This window comes from Rhineura floridana, chromosome 4, assembly GCF_030035675.1.
Source record: "Rhineura floridana isolate rRhiFlo1 chromosome 4, rRhiFlo1.hap2, whole genome shotgun sequence".
Classification (NCBI taxonomy): Eukaryota; Metazoa; Chordata; class Lepidosauria; order Squamata; family Rhineuridae; genus Rhineura; species Rhineura floridana.
The window spans coordinates 54,880,804-54,888,265 of NC_084483.1; the positions used below are offsets into that span (position 1 = coordinate 54,880,804).

Genomic DNA, 7,462 nt, shown 5'->3' on the forward strand with positions numbered 1-7,462 from the left:
CAAAGAGGTAGCAAGGTCAGTATTCTGCAAACACACTGGCAGGAGCATCAAATTGGCTCCACCAGTGTGTTTGCTCTGGGTTGTCTCACCACTCCTATGTCCTCCTAGTAGACCACAGTAACAGTAGTGATGAGAAGTCAAGCAGTCCACCCTCCCCTACCTACGGCTACTGATTTTTACTTCCAGGGAGGTGCTTATAACATTTTCTGTCTCAGGTGTCAAAATAACATGGTTAGCCTTGCATAGTAGGCACCTTGGCTTGGAGATGGCACCATTTGCTTCTCTTCTTTAGACATCAACATCTTGGGCCAGCGCTGCTTAGATTATCTTATGGTCTGGCACCATGGATAGCATTTTCTTGATCCTAAAGGGTCATATGTGCTTGCTTGCTTATGTTTTCAAGAAGCAATCTGAGGAGTGTGTGAGTTTCAGGAGTTTTTTTTGCTCCATGCAACCTGAAAAAGATTGCAGCAGAAATACAGCAATTCTTGTTGTGTACCAGTCTCTTCAGAAATGTCTTCTCAGTTGTCCCATAGCATACATTTTCAAACCACTTCTTTAAGGACAGCAGATGCAGACTATCTCAAGCAATAGGTGATTTTATCTTGCCTTCCAGGTAATTCAGGTGTTTCACCTCAAAATAGCATCCAGCTGTTATGGAAAGCTGTTTAGAAGTGGGATGCTTTGACAGCTCACTTTTAAGCATTTGGCTCATGGCAGCTGGTTGGTTCACTGCTGTTGCACTCAGCTACCTGGGAAGAACAGGGAAGTCTCTTTCAAGTTCTGTGAATCTTTTTAGTTCTTATTTAACAAATGTCTTTATATTGGGAAGAAGAAAGGGTACACCCTTAGACTTGTAGCAGTTACCATACATGTTAAGGGAAACTCTCCACTTTTTGAAGATCCATTTTTAAATGTACACTGAGGGAAAATGCTACAGTGTCAAGAAGAGCTATTTTTCTTGGTGTCACAGTGACTTAGTCCTTGCCGGAAAGTTACCTATGTGATCTCTACCCACCTGGAAGATGAAAGATCTGCTGCAAAGAATGATAGACAAAAGTGAGTCATGAGAAAAGAACTCACAGAGGTTAGTGAGAAAAACAAAAAGCCAGATTTAAAAGCTTTCTGTTCCCTTTACAGCTAAGTACTTTTCAAAAACAGAGACCATTTTCCCAGTTTTCTCATTGGACGAGTAAATTGTCTTGACTAGAGCTAAATGCTGTAGAAGGGAATGTTCACAGTTTTAAAATGATAGTTATGCTTGCATTTGAAAAAACTAGTGTTTTGTTTTTACCTTCTTGTTAATTCCCATCCAAGGTACACTTTTGATAACAGACTCACTATTTATTTATTGCTGTTACTTTATTTATTAGAGGAGTTATGTGCTGCTTTTCAGTCCCATGTGAAGATATCTGTAAACATGCTTTTAGCCAAAAAGAAAAGAAATGTATTTATTTGGCTTAGTATTCATGCAAGATATACATGGAGTTAAACTATTTTCAGTCATGAACATTTCAATTTTGTGTGTCAGCAGTTGCCATCTTTCAGGCTACACCACTCTTGTCACTGTCATCTTTCATTATTTATAGTGTGCCTATCAGTATACAAGAAACCATACAGGGTTCTGACCACCAATGAACAATCTAATAAAGCTGCAAACTAGTTTGTGACATCCACATAAATTAATTTCACACACTCCCATTGACCCATCCCTTGGAAGAAGCCATAAGGAAAATGCCATTTCTTTTGCACTTGCCTTCCTTTTCTCTCTTTGGCTTCTTTTGTGCCAAGCCATGTATTAATATTTGCACCATTCATTTTCTCTCTCTCTTTCTGTTAATTGGCAGGTCTTCAGAGAATCAACACAGTGATCATCTAGGGTCCAATATGATTCCTCCATACAAAGATGCCTTATGAACAGCATCTAGGTATTGTAGTGGTTGTGGTATATGGTATGGAAAGGGTTTAAGGAGATTGACTACAACCATTGCCCCTCCTATGACTCAGCAGGTGGAATTTATGTATTGTGTGTGTTTCAGCCCTCTACCGGTTCAGTTCTCTGTAAGCTGGTGTCACAGCTAGTCCCATTTATCATCTCTTCAATAAACAAACTGTCCTGTTCTGCTGGAGTCTGCTGTGGTGTGTGGTCAACAGGGAACTGTGCAACCTTGGGAGCAGATGCACACGGGACCCTCTTAAGAATATTTCAGTGGTGACAATTTCAGGGAGAACTACTCCCTGAAGAGAGAGACTTGCCGGGCATGCAAAACCAAACCAAGTTGGGCCTTGATCCTACAATTTTCTTGCCAGTGATGGTGTGGAGCTCACCTGTTTTCTGCCTTGTTGCTTTATTCAGTCAGTTATCAGCATTTGCGTGTTGACGCCCCCGCCAGCATCTTGGGTGATGGCAGGCAGATGCACTGACATGTGAAATCAAGCTACCAGGCATATTTAAGTGCCTGTCAGCTGTGTGCACCTGTGGGGGTGTTATTGGCTGGGAAAGCAGAGCTCCTGCTCTGCAATCTGCACCACCATCCATTGCCCTTGGATGAGGGGCCCTCGGCCAGCTGCAGGGCCCTCTGCCAGTGCCTGACCTGGTCACCCGCTGGTGCCTGGTTGTTACAGCATTATCTCTAGCCCTTTTTACTTGAATAGTTCATATGTTCTGTCAATGTGTGAGATAGGAACAGGGCAGTCCCAACTAGCCCCACTCTGGCATATACAAAGCAACTACTACTACCCCCTGGCATCCATGGATACAACATTTTTTTTCATGAAAGGAGATTTCACACAGATAGCCATAGGCTACCTCCCTGATGCTAGGGCTGTGCACTGGATTTGTACAAATCACAACCCAAATTGGGCCAATTCAGGCCAATTTGTGTTTCAGGCCAGATCAGACTCAAGCAGCTACAAATCTCTATAGAGCAGATCAGCTAGTCCCAAATCAATTTGTTGAGATTTGTACAGATCGGTAGCTCAAAACAGTCTCTAAGGAACCCAGGGTGTCTCTGAAATGGAGCAATTACAACACCATAACGGAAAACACCAGGGTGGGGAGAGAGGGAGGAAGGCCAGAATGATTATTACCGCACTCAACAATCAGCAATCACAGTGCTTGGAAGGGTGAAGTCTTAAAATGAAGAAATCTTTTGTAAGTTATTCCTTTTAGAAATATTTTGTAAGTTCTGTCTCTTATTAAACCTTGCAGGCATATTTAGCCACTGCTTTCTGAATTCAGTATTATTATTTTCCCATTGATACCCACAAACACATTTTTTTTTGCTACCAGGTCCCCAAAGTTCATGTGCATATTACCTCCACAGTGGTGCCAGCCATGCCTGCATAATGCTACCGACTCATGTCTAATATCGCAGTTCTTTTTTTCCCAAACTCTTGAAGAAAGGAATGGGAAACAGGAGCATGAGAATGGCGTTTCCGCCTCAAGTGGGTGTGTGTTTGCCGCCACCCAACTTCTAGAAGGCTCAGGAACTTTTTCAGGGTTTCCATAGATGGTCAGCTGGGGTTTACTGACCAATGGGATGTGAGGCAGGAGTGGGTTTAAAAGCCTACTCCTCCCTCAAAACCTGGCTTCTTTTCGCCTTGCAGCACCCGCCCCCCCTCCCTTGTCAGTATGGGCTTCGCTAGTCGCCAGTTGGGGCTGAGTAGGATTTTTTTTTTTTTTAGAGATTTTGATTTCAGAATCCCTTTGGTTTTGTCTACTCCATACTGCTGGGTTGATTTGATTGGCTTTGGGGGAGATTGTGGGTGTTTAGCTAATGGCTGGCATGGAATTCCGGCAGGTGAGAAAGCTGGGAAAAAAGTAGGAGAAGGAGGCATGTTGTTAAAGGGCACTCCCTAGGGAACTACCAGTGCTGAATGACTGGTTGGGATTTGTGTGTGTCCTTGTGGGATCAGCTTGCACAGAATGGTGAAAGCCTGTATGGTGGGGCCAGGCTGCGGAGGTTGGAAACACATACTTGGCTCTCCTAGCAAGGAGGGACAAGTTTTCCCACATCCTTGGCTGGGGAGTCACAGTCTGTTGAGTCTGACATGCCCAGGGGACTGGAGGGAATATGCCCTTTCAGTCAGGTTTATCCTCACCTGCCCGAAGTAAGTTCAGTTTGGATATTTGGATGTAATTGGCTGAAGTTTAATATTTGTTATGTTTTAATAAAGATAACATTATTCCATTGCGGTGTCATGAGTCTTCTTTGGTGTGGTGGCAATTGGCATATCTGAGTACTCAGGCTTTTTCAATTTTTTGAAAAAGCAAACTTTAAAGGTGACTAGCATGAAAACCTTGGAATTACCCACCTGAAATTTGGCAGAGTTGTACCTCTATGGGGTTAGCATGTCATCAATGTTCATGTCTCTTTGTGGAAAAAAACCCCTGTTAGGGCAGTTTAATTTTAAAACATTTTGAGTTAAAGTTGCACAGCATGAAAATCAGTGGAGCTATGATAGCAGGTTTATTCTCCTATATTAGCAGCTACCATGTCCCAAATTTCATGTCCCTACATAAAGAAAAATTAAGTTCTGGCCATTTTGGTTTTGCAAAGTCAATGGGATTTCTGGAGATTTGTAATCTCTGGATTGTGATTTGGATCTGGATCGGATCAGATTGGGTCCAAACCAGACTGGGCCTAATCTGTATTTACAAACTGGAGCCACAAATTGTGTTTGGGGGGAGGGGTCTGTGCACAGCCCTAATACATGCCAGGGCACACACAATGTCAGTGGTATAGTGAGTCAATGCAAATTGATAGAATGCATGAGTGATTTGCATTGCTAGGGACTCTTTGCAAGTTGTAATGAAAGCTCATTTGTGCAGCAATCCCTGGAGCATCTCAGTTTTGTGGCTCTTACTTCCTGCATCACAATGGCTACTGCTCTTGAATGTGCAGTGGTGTCCTTGTACGCATGAGTAATGTGAGAGGCATCATCAGCATGTTGCTCTGTGACTGGTGTGAGCCATTCATTTTGCCATGTTTTCAGAGGGGGTTGCTGGCACAGTTCCTATGTTGTCTATAGTTTTGACTGCTTTTCCTCTCATCTTTTCTGCAGGGAGTGCGCGTGTTCTTAACTATGGTGCTACAATGACCTTATGCCAGCATAAGCCGGCCACTGACTTCTTGGGAACAGAGGATTGCTTGGATAACTGGATACTGCATCTTCTACATATTTCAACCACAAGCAGCCCATTATTGTGACAAATGGCAGACTTGCTGAAGCATTTTGCTGGATTTTTAATCACTCCTATTAGCACATTTCTTGTAATCCCAATATTTGTTTTTGATTAGGATAATGTGAGATCACAGATGTTTGTGTGTATGCTTCATCTGAATACAAGAAACATTCCACTTGGAGATGCAGAAAGGCAGCCTTTGTATTGGGCAGCGTTTCAGAAACTGAGTCATTTATTTGCAGAGCTTACCATATGTGTTTTTTCTTTGCATGTTTTGGAAAAAGAAAACATATTAATGAGGCATTAGCATATCTGTGACAACAAAAACAACAAAAGGCAATCTGTAGCCTTGACAAATAGCATGATGCACCACTTATTATTAGTCAAATGACTGCTATAAAGATAAATTTTGCTTATCATAGTTTTGGCCATGTTTTCTCAGTACAGAATCAGCCGGTTGACTCTTCCCCACCCCTTTCACTGTGAGCTATACAGATCAGCTAATTTTCTCTATAAAGCTAACATCCATTTTATTTCCTATATTATATCAAGACTTCATATAGGTCTAAACTAGAAATCCACCAAGCATGGATCCAAGATTATACTTAGATACAGTCTTTTCAGTGGTGGCTTCTTTCGTGTGGAATTCTTTCTGAAAAATATATAGACGGCTCCATCAGTTATGGTTTTAAGTTTTAAATTTTTTAAAATCTGTTTTCCATGGATTTTAATTGCTGATTTTATTGTATATTCTTCTGTTGGAATTTTTATGACATTTAAAAATATATTATGCCAAGTCTTGTTTAATGTAGTTTATTGTTTTATGATGTATGACATATTGATTTGTATTGTTTTTATGTATGTTGTACACTGTCCTTTGATGAAGGTTGGCATGTAAATATTTGTAAGCAAATATATAAATATAAATTACTGAAGCAAAAGTGTAATATTTACAGCTGTGATTAGGTGACCCCCAAATAGCAACAGGTTTCTGAATGGTTATCTGTCTGTGAAATGTGACTATTAATTTTATTTCTACCCTACTGGTTGATTTCAGAGTTCCATGACTGAAGTTCCACTCATGGAACCGGGCTTGTTTGAGTTTCAGTCAGAAAAGGCTGTAGTTCAGTGACAGAGCATCTGCTTTGACTGCAGAAGGGATCTGTTTCAATCCCTGACATGTTTATGTTGGGAATAACCCCTCTGAAACCCTGAAAAGCACTGGCAGTCATTGTAAGCAACACTGGATGAATCCATGGTGTGGCTCAGTATAAAACAGCTTCCTAACGTTTCCCTGCATCTTCAAAAAATATCATCTGGAGGGCTGGGATCCGCAAACCTCTGGAATAGTGTGGGAGGAAACACAGGGTGCTACAAATGGAAGGGGGTAATTGGCAAAATCACCTCCACTCTCCACTTCCATTTGCAAAAGTCTTTGCTGGACCCAAGCCCCTTCTGTTCATTGGGGAGGTCCTCTCATAAATATAAAGACTGTGTCTGTACAAGGAAGGACATCTCTTTGGATCCACCACTTTGTATATGGGTCCTGAACCACTGACATACTGATCTTCTGCTATTTTTTTCAGTGAGATTGCTGACTGGTATATACCTATTTGATGAGAGAATGGTTCTAGTGTGGGTTCTGGGCAAAGAAAACCCTTTGACGGGCTGCTACATTTCTGTCAGTCTAAGACTCCTGTTATATTCTCAGTTGTGCTGGCAATAGAAAATATACCAGTATGTTGCCATATTTCAGTCAGCAGTGCCAGAACCTCCACTCTGATCAATTTGCTTTTCTTTCTGTTCTGTGTCTTACAAGTGTTCTGTGGAACTTGCCTGAGAAACAAACCTTCAAATATTGTTGTGTTTTCAAGTGTCATTTCATTTCTGCCTTTACATTTGAGACACAAGGCATCATGTTGTGGCACAACCAGGCAATCTGTAATTGAATCAAAGCTGCCAACCCAGACCATCTCCTTTGTTCTCAGATCACCTCAGGTTATCAACAGACAAACTTGCTGTTATGAGGTTAGTACATCCTATTTTCTTTTTATTGTGTACTAAACTCTCTTGCCTACAGAAGACTCCTGCAAGGTTCAAAAATGCAATTATGTTCAGCAATTACTTGGACCAGTCTGATTCACAGACAAACTGCAAAGGAAGCTTTGGGAGTAGAGATGAGAAAGTGACCTGGTTCTCTCTCAGGGATCAAAAAGAGGCAGTCACAGTCTGGCCCTCTGGTAGTGTGCAGCTCCTTGAGAGCCTACTGTTATG

The 7,462-nt window shown here is 41.7% G+C and overlaps 1 long non-coding RNA gene across 1 annotated transcript; it reads left to right on the forward strand.

The window, feature by feature from the left end:
• Positions 1-716: 716 nt before the first annotated feature.
• Positions 717-5,975, forward strand: LOC133384339 (uncharacterized). The gene is made up of 3 exons (XR_009762515.1): positions 717-1,087; positions 1,848-1,928; positions 5,068-5,975. It is a non-coding gene; the product is annotated as an uncharacterized LOC133384339 (long non-coding RNA).
• The last annotated feature ends 1,487 nt before the right edge of the window (positions 5,976-7,462 follow it).